Source organism: Tasmannia lanceolata, unplaced genomic scaffold, assembly GCF_043159265.1.
Source record: "Tasmannia lanceolata isolate RefF3 unplaced genomic scaffold, GAP_Taslan_0.1 ptg000003l, whole genome shotgun sequence".
NCBI classification, from domain to species: domain Eukaryota; kingdom Viridiplantae; phylum Streptophyta; class Magnoliopsida; order Canellales; family Winteraceae; genus Tasmannia; species Tasmannia lanceolata.
The window spans coordinates 52,095,442-52,110,501 of NW_027518680.1; the positions used below are offsets into that span (position 1 = coordinate 52,095,442).

General features: G+C 40.3%; 1 non-coding gene across 1 annotated transcript; it reads right to left on the minus strand.

The window, feature by feature from the left end:
• Positions 1-13,893: 13,893 nt before the first annotated feature.
• TRNAT-AGU (transfer RNA threonine (anticodon AGU)) lies at positions 13,894-13,967 on the minus strand. Its single transcript has one exon. It is a non-coding gene; the product is annotated as a tRNA-Thr (tRNA).
• Positions 13,968-15,060: the final 1,093 nt, after the last annotated feature.

Consider the following 15,060-nt stretch of genomic DNA (forward strand, 5'->3'; position numbering starts at 1 on the left):
AAAATGGATTCCTGTACACACTCGTTATAATCTGGTTACTTGTGAAAATTCAGTATAGCCTTTAGAGGATGGTTAGAGCAAAACAGTAATGATGATGAACCCAGATGGGTTCATTGGTTCAAACCAGAAACCTAACAATTTTTAAGAACATCGGACAACAAAAAATATGACCATAATATTTATACAAAAGAAAGAAGGAAGGATTTAACAATTGAACACTAAGCTGGCTCCCAATCTACATAAAATGCATTTCAAGGTTGAAAACATATAAAATGCTCATAAATAACAAAAAGGAAAAACAATATGAATTCAATAAATTTGCCCTAATAGAAATCTATAAAATGGAGAGAAACTCTTGAGAATATAATAAAAAATCAATTTATTTTATTGAATCAATCCAAAAGCCAGATAAGTTTGCAACAAATGTTAAATAACTCCAAAAAGGGAAAAATCTTACTTTTAAGGTAGCTTGAAATTGGATTTATCCTTCGAGGCCTTCCAGACGCTCGAACCGATATGGGTCTGCTCCCCTGATAAGAGATCTGTGATTGGTTTGCAACTATCCTGGTGATCAGAAGTACCTTTTTCTGATTTTTCAAGCCATTGAGCCATCATCTTTACTTCCTTCAAAGAAAGTGTCACACCGCGGTGTTCGGCTCCGCAGTGGGAGATGACCTACGCAGCAAAATGATGTGGTTTGCAAACTACACAACATGAACATGAGATGGGGTGTGTTTTGAAAGTAGTTGCCGTCAAATCTCTCCTAAGCTTTTGGAGATGGGTTAGCTTTCACTGCTTCTTCCTCCCTGGTTTTACCCTTGTTTTTATTAGTTATTTCCTGGTTTTAGTCTTAGTTTGTTGTTCTATCATTTCTCCATCCCTCTAGATCTGAACAGTTCAGGTTTTGCAATGGAGGCCTTGGACCATTCTTCTTTGGGGACTGGTGATTCTGTAGCTCCCGAATCACTCCCCTCTGATCCCCTCCGAAATGACCTTCTTCTCGAGACCTTGGAAGAAGATGCCGATCATCAGCCATTTGGAAATCTCAACATCTTCTGGTCCCCGAGCTACCAGCCAGCTTCCAATGTCCCTAATCCCAGCACCATTTCTGGCTGTGAAGCTGAACCAATGTCCTTTGCAGATTTGATTCAGATAAAAATCGATGCAACTCCTTTCCCCTCTGAAAAGCTGAAGAAATTTCGAGAGCAAATCTCCAGCGGAGATCTTGAGCTTCAACATATCTCCGTGAAAGAGAAAATGAAGTGCCTAAAGCTTCTAGATCTTGAAATAAGTTCTTCTCTTACACAATCTGTGTGTAAAAAGAGGAAAAAGTCAAAGAAGAAGGCCAAATCCCATCTAAAACAGAAGCTTGAAGATGAAGTGAATTTTCTTGACCTCATAAATGCCAGTGCAAAAGAGCTGCACTCATCCATGGAGGAATACTACTCTGAGCCAGACGCTCCTTCCCCTGGTAGTAAATCTGCTAGTATGGAGTCCAATACCACCTCGATTCTAGGAGCCTCTGGTTTTCCATCTCTGGTGATAGGTACGCATGCCCAGACCGCTGATTTCTCTCCTAATAGTACTAATAGAGGGATAGCAGTAAATGTTGTTGGAACTTGTGCGGGATCTCCCCGAGACTACTCCCAGATTCTTAGGAAATCTTGCCCATTATCCAGTCCTTCATTTGATAAAGTTGAGTCCCAACTCTCCCGCCCTCCTTTAATTCAAAATAAAGAGAAGTCAAGCCCATCCAGCTATCCCTCAGTCCCCCTTCTGTCACTCTCCTCATTAAACGCGTCATCCCTAGCCATTATCTGCAACGAAGACTCCTCTCTTCTTCTTGATGTCCTACCTGATAAGCCCTCATTGCATTTTGAGTCTAGCCCTGTTAGCCATTCCTCCAAACCTGATGGGAATCTGAATCTAAGCAATCCTCCCTCTTCTAAGAGTCCTTTGAAATCTTTCCTTCCCGATTCTAGTTGTGGGAAAGATGTGGCCATCTCTGATTTCACCCCCTCTTTCCATCTCAGAGGCCTTCCCTTCAGGACCTTGCCTTCAGAAAAAATCCTGCATCCTGAAGCTCGGAACCAGGATGTTCAAACAACCTCCAATCCCTGGAAGAATCTCTTTGCTAAACCTACAACCTCCTTAAATCTGGACCATATCATCCCAGATGCTTCAGAGAAATCTACCATGAAACTCCATTTTGATGATGAAGTTATTTTAGAGCAAGGGAAAAAATGGGCAAATTGCCTTATCGGGTATTTTATTGGAAAAAGCCATATTTTATATCTCTTCGTGAAGCCCTCGGCCGTAAATGGAACCTGAAAGGTAATCTACAAGTCTTTACCATGGACCATGGTTTCTTTTTATTCAAGTTTTCTTGTGCAGAAGATTGCACTCGGGTTTTAGAAGAAAATGGCCAAAATTATGGAGGAAGACCCTTGATTCTCCAAAGATGGGATCCGAATGTTTCGATGGAGAGGAAGAAAATATCAGAAGTTCCGATTTGGATCAAACTTCATGGACTTCACCTAAAGTTCTGGAACTCTCACTGTTGGTCCAGTAGATGTCACTACTCCCCCCCCATCTGCCCATCAACCTGAAAGCCATATAAAAAATCTCACTTCTCAACCCTCTGTGGCCTCATCTTCAGCTCTTCTAGATCAAATCCATCCGAACAAATTTGCAGTTCTAGAGGATGAAATCGAGCATGCTAATGAGAAAGGCAAACAGATTCAATTTGGCCATGATGACCATCCTGACTTTCAGTCCCCTTCGTCGCAAGGTGTTTGGCATAAGGTCCAGAGAAAAAAAAAACAGATCGACCTTCAGTGGATTTGTCTTTGTGGGCCTATTTGTATGTTTGTTTTGCTCTAGGTAATGCTGGAGTGATTTCTGGTTTATGTGGTTTTCATTGCTCTCTGAGCTTGTTGCCTTTTTTTTCGTTTCACCCTGTGCACTGTGCTAGGGGTGGTCTTTGGGCTTTCTTGCTGTATCTTTGTTCCTTGTTTAATATATCTGGTAGGGGTCCTGCCTAACCCCAGCTTACCTATCAAAAAAACAACATGAGATGGGGTGACGATCTCGTCACATTTTAGCAAAAGGTGAAACTTTGCAGTAGAGGTAAGCATCAGACTCTTTTATGTGATATTTTATACCAATGATGACTTGGAGAGAAGTTGATAATGCATTTGCAGAATGAAAATGGTGCATCAGTTGCAAAAATGGGATGAAACGGTAAGGGATGGTAACCCTCCAATAAGAGATCTAATTTGTGTTGTAATGGATTTGGGTTTTCTCCTCCAAAAGGGGATTTCTTTCTTCCTTTTCTCGCTTATTTGAATAGTCTTAACTATAGACACTTCTCTCCCAATGTTTAGATTTGAAACCTCAAGCCATTTCCAAAATCCAAGAGGATTCATGGCAATAAGTTATAATTTGTATTGTGTAAGCATCTTTCAAAGAATGACATTCGAGAACGACAGTGTTAGAGTTAGTGCCCTAAAACTCAATGTACTTTGCTTATTAATTAATAAAAGTTCCATGTCATGACATTCTTGGGTGTTATTTAATTAATATGTGAGATGTGCTTAATTGTTTTTCACATATATGTCCTGAGGGAGCAAAGTAGGAATCCCATGCTCAAGGATTCACAAATCCCAGGGAGCAAGGAGATTTGGAATTCCGGTTCTTTGCAGACCTTAAAGGTTCCTAGTTGGGGTCGAGATTGGACATCTCTTCCATTCATCTGATCAAGGTGTTCTCGAAGCTAATTGGCTGGACTTTAATTGCTGTTTGGATTAATGGATTTGATCATGTAAACAAGAATGAAGTGTGGCCCAATAAAAATCTTTTAGGAAGAAGCATAAAAGTGACTGTTATTCCTTAGTATTTTCCATTAGGCCCTGTTTGGATTCGAAGAAAAATATTTTCGGCGTAAACTTTTGTCTCAGGATAATTTTTTCTTCCGACAATTTAGAAGGAAATTATATGATGCTTGATGTATTACGATTCTTCTCCAGATTCAAATAGGAGTATAAGGTACTGATTAGACCTCCTCCACACCTTCGGCTAGGTGGGGTAATGCTGGCTCATCAGAAGCTTGATCGGCAACTGGGGTATTGATAGCAACACAACTGAACAAACATCAGATAATAGTGGTAAAAAAGATCAGTCCGAATCTACGGCCCAAAACAGAGCAGGGAGGGTAATTCGACAACCAGTGTGGATGTCTGATTATATCAGAAATTAGTGGGAGTAAGGATAGTTAATTAGTTAATCAAATGTAAGGGTAAAAGGGTAAATGTCAAGAGCTGACATATATGTCAATGTCAGGCCATTAGGATATTTCGTATATGAGTGGGAGAAATCTGAAAAAGAATGATGAAAAAAGATATTATTCTAACTTCTTCTTCCTCTTCTTCTTCTCCCTCCTCTTCTTCTCCCTTCTGCAACATCTATTTTCTAGCTACTCTGTTTTTAGCTCTCTAGTTTCTTAGAGCATATCATTGGCGCTTTCATTGATTCCCTTGTTCTTCTATGGCGGAGAATACGTGTGCGCAAGCTAAAATCGACGACCAACTTAAGCATCATCAGCAGCAACTTAACGAGATTCGTTTGATCCAGACGCAACAACATGAAGAGCTGGTCAATATGATCAACCAATTACAGATCCGACCTTCGTCGACCTCTTCTTCTCAACCTCAAACCGCAGAGCATTCTGCAGGCAATGCCGACGATGGTATCGTTGCCATTTCACCAACATACCACAAATTCATTCGAATGGATGTTCCCAAATTCGACGGATCTGATCCGATCGGCTGCTCTTTCAAAGCGGAATAATTCTTTAACTACTACAGCACACCTGAAGATCAAAGGATCCTTCTCAGTTCTTTCAATTTCGACGGCCCTGCCCTTTCCTGGTTCCAATGGGTGAAATCGAACAATCTGATACATTCATGGCGAGGATTCTTAGATGCTATTAAATTGCGGTTTGGTCCTTCCTTATATGAAGATCCCAAAGGACTTCTTGCGAAGATACGTCAAATTTCATCGGTGGAAGATTATCAATTTCGCTTTGAAGAACTCTCAAATAAGGTAACGGGTCTCTCTGAAGCTTTCCTCATCAGCATCTTTGTATATGGCTTAAAGCCAGATCTAAAACGAGAATTACTTGTCGCTCAACCTACGTCTCTGCTTCAAGCAATGTCTCTCGCTCGAATTTTTGAGCAAAAGTATGAAGGGTTGCTAAAATCTTGGAAAAGTACTGGATCTAAATCAGGAGGAGATGGCTCAGGGTTGTTACCTACACCTTCGATTCCTCCGTTAAAAGCCATTGCCGCTCAACCACTACGGCAACTTCCAGTTCGTACGAGACAATTAACGAAGGAGGAGATGAAATCAAAGCGGGAAACCTTTGCTATTTTTGTGATGACAAGTACATTCCTGGACATGATTGCAGAAAACGCCTATATCATCTCACTGCTATGGACGATGGCACCGATCTGGGAGACCTGACAGTGATGGAGGATTCTAACATTGAAATTCCTCAAGAAACATCAGAGGAGACACCATCTGATGTCAATTTTTATGCAATCGTTGGCCAGCAAAACCCAAGTACGATCCGCATTACAGGGGTAAGTAACCACCACTCCATTCATGTTCTCATTGACAGTGGGTCTACACATAATTTCGTCAAAGAGAAAATTGCTAGATCATTACATTGGAACATTATTCCTACCGACTCATTCAAAGTCCTCATTGGAAATGGTGACTCTTTAATTTGCAACAGGAAATGTGTCAATGTTAAATTTTCCCTACAATCTCATGAATTTCAGTTTGATCTGTTTGTTTTGCCCATTAAGGGAGCTGATGTTATTTTGGGGGTTCAATGGCTTGCGGAACTCGGTCCAATCATAACCAATTATAAACTATCCACCATGGAATTCAATTGGAAAGGACAAGCAGTTCAATTAGTTGGCGAAGCTGCTTTAAATCCATATCCATTGAAATCAACTCAGCTGAAAGGCCTCACTAAAACCGATTCCATTACTTCTTGTTTCACCCTTCATTGCATTAAAACCATCCCTGACACCAACCTTTCTGCTACCCTATATAATACTGATGCATCAGCTGAACTACCACCCTCCATTTCCAACCTTTTACACACATTTGCTGTCGTTTTTCAAATGCCATCATCTATACCTCCCTGTAGAGAGATGGACCATCAAATCCATCTTATACCTGGTTCCATTCTTGTAAATGTCAAACCATAACGTTACCCCCATTTCCAAAAGAATGAAATTGAACGTTTAGTACAGGAGATGTTATACAGTGGCATTATTGTTCCAAGCCATAGCCCATACTCTTCCCCTGTCTTGTTAGTCAAGAAAAAAGACCATACATGGCGATTTTGCATTGACTACAGAGCTTTAAATTCCATTACTATTAAGGACAGATTTCCCATTCCCACTATAGATGAACTAATGGATGAATTACATGGTACAAATCTATTCTCAAAGATGGACTTGAGATCCGAGTATCACCAGATCAGAATGAAGGAGGAAGATTGTGCAAAGACAGCATTCCGAACTCATGAAGGGCATTATGAGTTCTTAGTTAAGCCTTTTGGCCTAACTAATGCCCCTTCAACATTTCAGAACACGATGAATCAAGTATTTAAACCATTTCTCCGGCACTTTGTTATTGTTTTCTTCGACGATATCCTGGTTTATAGCTCATCTATGGAGGAACATGTCCAGCACTTAGACTCTGTTTTGCGATGTTTAGCATCCAATCAATAATTTGCTAAATTGAGCAAATGTCATTTTTGCCAAACCAAAATTGATTACTTGGGGCATTTTGTATCTCGGGATGGAGTGCAACCTGATCCAGAGAAGGTCAAAGCAATGCAAGATTGGTTTCAGTTAATATATTCCTCAATAAATCCCCTTGTTTTAGGAAGCAAGCTCCTAGAGTCAATTCATTAGGTTATCGGTCTGGGAAACTAGCAAAATTGCACCAGTGAAATGCTGAAACACAATGTTTTTCTTGGCACCCTGTATTGTCTGATACAATGTTACAATACGTATCAGATTTTGAGATGTCTGGTACATTCCAGAAGTCCGATACTTCTAAACCATGGATCCATGTCTCTCACATGTTATCTTTTGAAGTAGCACTTGGCCACAAAAGCAACACAAATCAAATGTTTCCTTTGTGGCAAAATGATGTAGCCTGACTGTGCTTGCAGGGACGTTTGACCTGGTTAGAATGATAATCACACTTACTAGTACAAATTGGAGAAGTAAAAGGAAAACCATGGACGTTTTGCCCTTAACTGTATTTGTTCGCAACAAATTTCACATGCATGAAAAGGGAAATCACACATATAAAATGCACTTAGATCAAATTTCCCGCTTGCGAGAAGAGGTTTTATTAATTTTGGTAGGGATCGTACACTTTTGGCTTTATTAGCCGTTAATTACTTTTCTTGAAGAAAGAAAAACACCTCTGATTATCAATCAAGAGGTTCCCTATCTAAATACAACTTTTGATTATCATCCTAATAAGAGAAGCTTTATGGAAACTCTTAGTGAATGTGAATTTCCTTTAATCCTGGAGAGAGAGTGAATTTGACTCTAACGATTTTTGTTTGAGTTATTTTCGACTCTTTTGTAGACCGGAAACCTTTGAGTCATCTCAGATGATTTTATTTAGACTTTTTGGTAAGAGAGTTCTTCGTTGAGTTATTTCATCTTTCTCTCGGATCTCGGCAAAGAAAGGTCTTTTGGCATCTTTCTCCCATACACCGGAAAAGAAGGGTCTTCTGGCATCTTTCTCCCGTACACCGAAAAAGAGAGGTCTTCTGGCATCTTTCTCCTGTACACCGGAAAAGAAAGGTCTTCTGGCATATTTATCATCTTTCTCCCCGAACCCCGTAGAGAAAAGGTCTTTGAGTTTCTTTATCATCTTCCTCCCCGGACCCCGGTAGAGAAAGGTCTTATTTGCCTTTTGAGTCTCCTGGAAGAGACTCAAAAGGATTTCTCTCCTTTTTAGATGAAGTCTGCAAAAATGGAAAAAAGAATTGTTAGTTCTGGAAGTCTTTACCTTTTATTTCTTTCTTTGCTTCCTTCTTTTGCTCTTCCTTTGTGTAACTTCTTTCCTCTAAAAGATACGATCCTTTTTTTCAAAGATCGGATATCTATTTATTAAGGTTGCAACTTGGGTCGGGCTTTAGCCGGCCCGCATCAACCCGGCCCGAAAAAAGCATGGGTCGGGTTCAAAGTGGTCGGGTAAGTAGTTGGGTCGGGTTTCATTTTGCAAAGCCCGAGTGATTCTCGGGTCGGGCAGGTTTTAAGGGTGGAAAACTCGGCCCGACCCGAAAACCCGCATTTTTAACTTTTTAAATATTATAACCTATAAGTTATAATAAGTAATAACAAATCGTCAAATCGATATGGGTAACCCGTAACTCTCATCTCACCAACGAAAAAAGGAGAAATCAATTCGTAACCCTAGCCCCCCTCTCTCTCTGACTTCCGCCTTCGTCTCCCCTCTCTCATCTCACCAACGGCGGGAACCAAGGTCTCTCTCTCTCTCTCTCTCTCTCTCGGAGCAGAAGCGAGAAGGGGGTTTTTTTTTTTTTTTCAGCCAAAGTTTTTGCTTCATTGCTAGTTTGGGTTTTGCAGGCTGTTTTGCAACTGAAGAATAGAAATCTTGGGTTTTCCAGGTAATGGTTTTTTCTTTTTCATAATGGAAGATTCCTGGGGTTTAGATTGCCTGATTTTTTGGGGTTTCTTCATGGAAGTTTTTTTTGGGTTTTCTCTGTAACGGTTATTAGATTCCAGAGCAAAATCTTTTGTTCTGGGTTTTCTGCAATCATCATTTCTTCGGCTTAACAGGGTATTATAGAAGGTTTGTTCGTCATTATGCTACAGTGGCTTTTCCTCTTACTAATCTCTTGAAAAAAATGCTTTTCAATGGTCTTCGGCAGCTCAGGTAGCATTTGATGAATTGAAAACTCTGATGACTCAGATTCCTGTGTTACCCTTGCCTGATTTTTCACAAGATTTCGCACTAGAAACAGATGCTTCAAGTATTGCAATTGGGGGCCGTTTTGATGCAACAGAAACACCCAATTGCGTATTTTACCAAGAAAATGTCACCTACATTATCACTGGCATCAGCATACATAAAAGAGCTCTTTGCAATAACAGAAGCTGTCAAGAAATGGCGACAGTATTTGCTCGGACGGAAATTCATCATATACACTGATCATAGGAGTTTGAAAAATCTCATGAATCAAGTTATTCAAACACCAGCTCAACAACAATATCTCTGCAAATTGTTGGGGTACAATTACTCTATCGTTTACAAGGCTGGAAGTGAGAACAAAGCAGCGGATGCACTATCTAAAGTCCAAGAACCGATCGCTCAGTCAATGGAAAGTCCCTTATCTCAACTACAAATGACTACTTCATATCCAATTTTTGATATTGCAGCACAAATCCAACTGGAGAATGTCACCGATCCAGAATTAATCGCCAAACATGATCAAATTCAGAAGGGCTTAGCTGGATCAAAATTTTCTGTGCAAAATGGACTCATTTTCCATAAGCACCGGCTATTTATTGGGTCTACATCACCATTACGCCACTGCATCATGCATGAATTTCACAATACACCTCAAGGAGGGCATGGAGGTACACTCAGAACACTTGCGAATCTCAGCTAGTTTTTTCTGGGCAAGTCTAAGGACCGATGTCAAAAAGTTTGTCAAAAATTGCATCATTTGCCAACAGACTAAGTACAGTACTTCTCCCCCCATGAGTCTCTTACAACCCCTTCCAATACCTCAGTTGATTTGGGAAGACATTGCGATGGATTTTATCACTGGATTGCCACATTCAAACGGGTTCTCCACCATTTTAGTGGTCATTGATCGACTGTCAAAATATGCGCATTTTGGCGCTCTCCCAGGAACCTATAATGCCGTTAAGGTAGCCAAATTGTTCACAGAAATAGTTATCAAACTTCATGGCATGCCCAGGACAATCGTATCAGATAAAGACCCTATCTTCATAAGTAGATTCTGGAAGGAGTTATTCAAATTAAGTGGTACGTCGTTAAATCTGTCGCCTGCATATCACCCGCAATCAGATGGACAATCTGAGGTCTTGAACAGATGCGTCGAACAATATCTCAGAGCTTTTTCTCAGGATAACCCGAACCAGTGGCACACTCATCTACTCTGGGCTGAATATTCTTACAACACTTCATTCCATTCAGCCATTAAAATGTCCCCTTTTGAAGCGGTTTATGGGAGAAAACCCCCCTCCATTCCACCATATATTGCAGATTCCTCTGTGGTTGAAGCTGTTGATGCAGAACTCAAGCAAAGAGACAGTCTATTAGCCACTCTCAAGACTAATTTGCAACACGCCCAATCTCGCATGAAGTGTTTGGCCGATCAGAAAAGAAGTGACAGGAACTTCGAGGTAGGAAATTGGGTTTTTTTTAAGCTACAACCTTATAGACAACAAACCGTGGTGCGCAGAACTTCACAAAAACTCAGCAAGCGATACTATGGGCCATATGAGATTGAAGCCAAGGTGGGGAAAGTGGCCTACAGACTGAAACTTCCTGCCAATAGTAAGATACATCCTGTTTTTCATGTCTCATTACTCAAACCGTTTTACGGACCTCTGCCTCAATCAGTTTGTGAATTGCCTGTTCAAAGTATAAACAATTCACCCATTATCTCACCTCTAGCCATTGTGGGAACTCGAACAGGTACTTGTTCAGTGGACTGGTCTCTTGCCTGAAGATACATCGTGGGAGAACTTGCAAGAATTGCAGTCTGATTATCCTTTTCTCAACCTTGAGGACAAGGTTCGTCTTGAAGGGGTCGGCAATGATAGCAACACAACTGAACAAACATCGGATAATAGTGGTAAAGAAGATCAGTCCGAATCTACAGCCCAAAACAGAGCAGGGAGGGTAATTCGACAACCAGTGTGGATGTCTGATTATATCAGAAATTAGTCGGAGTAAGGATAGTTAATTAGTTAATCAGATGTAAGGGTAAATGTCAAGAGCTGACAGATATGCCAATGTCAGGCCATTAGGATATTTCGTATATGAGTGGGAGAAATCTGAAAAAGAATGATGAAAAAAGATATTATTCTAACTTCTTCTTCTTCCTCTTCTTCCTCTTCTTCTCCCTTCTGCAACATCTATTTTCTAGCTACTCTGTTTTTAGCTCTCTAGTTTCTTAGAGCATATCAGGTATGTTTAATTTAGCTAAGAACTGGGTTTTTCCTAATCCAGCAGAAAATCAATCAACATGGCCATAACTCTCAAACACATATTGCTTTTATGCTTTTTGATGCCTCTCTTTCTCACATTTATCATTACCAGAGCCTTCAATTCCTGCAAAGATGTCCCCTATTTAAATACCTTTCTCTACTGGAATTACATTCCATCCAATGGAACTGTCAAAATTACGTATAGAAGTGGACTAACTTCCCCCGGATGGATCACTTGGGCAATAAATCCTACTGGAATAACAGTACAACTGTGAATCAGGTCTGGCAACAAGGTCCTCTTTCAGGAGGTTCCCCTTTGGTTCATTGGCTTAGCCGCGCTAACCTGGGATTTTAGGGTAAGGGGAATTCTCCCTAGGAGGGAATTCGATGACTGAGTTTTTATACGGTGTAATCCACTATAGTCCAGTATTTTTCAAAAAGTACTATACAGCCCACACCATAGGATGATCCAAACCATTATTATGGGCTACAATGTAAAGAGGTTGCGCCCAAAAAAATTGTTTCCATAGGATGATCCTAGCCCTGTGACTAGGGGTGCAAGTTTGGCCCTATCAGCCTTGACCCGCTCTGAGCCTGAACAGGGTCAGGGCTGGATTTTCTAACCCTGAGGGCGGGTCAGGGTTCATTTTTTTAGACCCTGACTCAGGTCGGGCGGGTTTTGGGTTAATGCCTCGGGTACCCTGACCCGGCCCGACCCTGAGTTTTCTATTATAGAATTGAACCATCATGTTTCTTTTGCTAATGTTTTCTATTATCTTGGATTGATGTTTCTTTAGATTATTATTATTAATTGTCTCTGTTGCCCGTCATGTTGTTGAATTCATATTGTCTTATTTTGTTCCCTTTCTCTGTTTATTGATCATTTTGTTCCATATGATAAGTGGTTGCTTTATTTTTGGCACTCTTATGCACAAGGGTCAATTAGGGCCGGGCCGGGCCGGCCCTGCCCAATTAGGGCCAATCAGGGCGGGCCAGGGCCAGCACAATGCCCTGTAGGGCGGGTAATGGGTTGAGGTTTTCCGGCCCTGACTCAGGGTCAGGGCGGGTCAGGGCTGAGATAATGAGATCCAGGGTTGGGCTAGGGTTTTGAAAAACCCGACCCAACCCGACCCTGTTGCAGCCCTACCTGTGACCTATAGAGGAACTGCTATGGAAATTGATTTTGGGCCACAATCTATTTACGTTGAGACACATCTAATGGACAATTTGGATCATCCTACAATGTTTTTTTAAAACTATTGGACTAGGGGTGTTCATTACTCGATTATAACCGAATAACCGAACCGAACCGAATTGGTTTGGCCGGTTCAGTTCGGTTTTCTTCCTTTTCGGTTCGGTTTTGGTTATTATATTTTTGAAATTCGGTTATTCGGTTTCGGTTTCGGTTATCTCAAAAAAAAATTCAATTAACCAAATAACTGAAATTATGATAATAACCATTATTTTATTTTTTTTAAAAGTGCTATATGGGCACTCCTTAGGATGATCAAAACCGTCCATTTGATTGATCACAACTTAATTAGGTTGTGCTCAAAAAATCATTTCGATAGGATGATCCTAGCCCTCCGATCCAAACCGAGATTTTACGTTTTCCCTCTTTTTCTCCCACTATTCGGTTATTCAGTTATAACCAAATAACCAAATTTTTAATTAGTTCGGTTTCGGTTCGGTTTCAGTTATCAAAATTTGATAACCGAAATAATTTCGGTTATCAAATTTCGGTCTATTCAGTTCGGTTATAACCGAACGAACACCCCTATATTGGACCATACAAGCTAACAACATATAAAATCTTCTTTACAAAAAAGTCCCAGGAGGTGATACGTCCGCCCCTTTCTTTTACTTGGGACGGCCAGCTCCAATGTTTCTATGACTGCAGAGGGCAGGGGCGGAGCCACATATAGCATGAGCGTGGCCACGGCCTCCATTGACTTGCAAAATCCCTTTTATCATTCCAACAAAAAGGGTTTTACCCGCTAAAAGGCAGAAATACATTTACCGGCATTCAAGAACCCCGTAATAGTAGGCCCCCCAGTGTAAATTCCTGGCTCTGCCCCTAGCAGAAGGGCTGATGTACTTCAACTGGGAAGGAGTCAACACGCCTGATTGTCACGTACATTTGAGCTGGCTGTCCCATGTAAAGAAAAGGGATGAATTTATCATCTCCCTAAAATATTTGTTTCTCTTATTGTTTTTACTATTCACTTGGGTTGTTGGGTTGAATTTGAATGTGCTTCTTCTTATCCTTCCTTCTTACTATTTTGCATAGGGAAATGATATCATCAGCACAACCAAGTTTTGTTTAATGCACGGTACTAGCTTGTCTTTAAGCATCTAAAGAGCTGTCAAATGGTTATTACAGTTCCCAAACAGCTCTCACATACAAATTAAAAATGAAAAAACAAACTAGGGCCGTGCATGTAACAAATCATGGTTGTGCTGATATCATTTCCCCATATATGGGTAATTGGATTGAATTTGAAATTGTGGTTTATGTTTACTTTCGTGCTCATTTGTGGTGATGGGGCTGTTTAGGTGAGAAAAAAAACAAAAGAAGTGCTTTCATTGAGAGTTGAACTCAAGACCTCCCGCTTACTAAACGGGTGCTCTAACCAACTGAGCTATGAAAGCTTGGTTTTATTTTTTTGGCAGAAATAATTGTAAACTCAGGATACCAACAGAAATACATACAGACCACCCCACACAAGTTATTTTAGACTAACTTCATTATTGCATCTGCTTATTAGGAATGGTAATAGAGAGGGAGAGAGGTGCTTTGTATCCAAAGTAGGGGAAAGGATATCAGCTTCCATTTTATTTTGAAAAATGGAAAATTTTCCTTTGAATGAATTAATGATAAAGTTGCCTTATAAATGCCTTCATATCCTCTCAAAATAAGAAACAGAAATAAACCACTATGCTTGGATATTCACAAGTCCCAATCCTCAAAATTGCATATTTTGTTGTTCAGATTTTATGACCAAAGCAAAATGTTGCAGTGGTATTCTTATCATCATCTCCCCTGAGAAGATCTGCTTTCCCATTTTTTTGCCCTGTATTTTGCCTTATTTTTTTTGAACTTTTGGCTTTGTTTCCTTGGGCCTCCTTGGTCTTGCTGTTATTCCATTTTTTGTTTTATGATATTTACATTATTAAGAAGAAGAAAAATCCAAGGTGAACCCACAAAGGTGGATGGTCAATATTGATCAAATTTGGAACTCACCCATAAAATGGATGCAATACATTCAAACCACAATGAAGAGCACCACAGATTATTTCTCTACTGGCAGTCTTGGTTTGTGTAAATTTTTTGTATGAATGCATTCAAGAGAACAGACATGTATGTAAGATTAAACTCCAAGCCTGAGTACGGGGATGGGGTCTTGCTCTAGGGATCACGTGTGTCCCAAGCCTCACCAATTGCACAAATCCAGCTCATGTATTTCTCTTCTTTTGCTTGTTTTGAGTTTATCTTCAAGGGTATCATGGCCCTAGTTGTTCTGCCCTTTAACTTAGACATTGTTCTAAGGATTGGGCAGTGGTCTTGTTCCTGCTATTGCGTCTTCTTTCTTTACTTAATATACTGGTAGGGGTCCGCCTAACCCCAGCTTACCCACCCAAAAAAAAAAAAAAAACTCGAAGCCCACACAAATTAACAAATTTGAATTGCACAAATAGTGATACTCATCAGTGTAACAATGGTATTTACCAAACAATCCTAAAC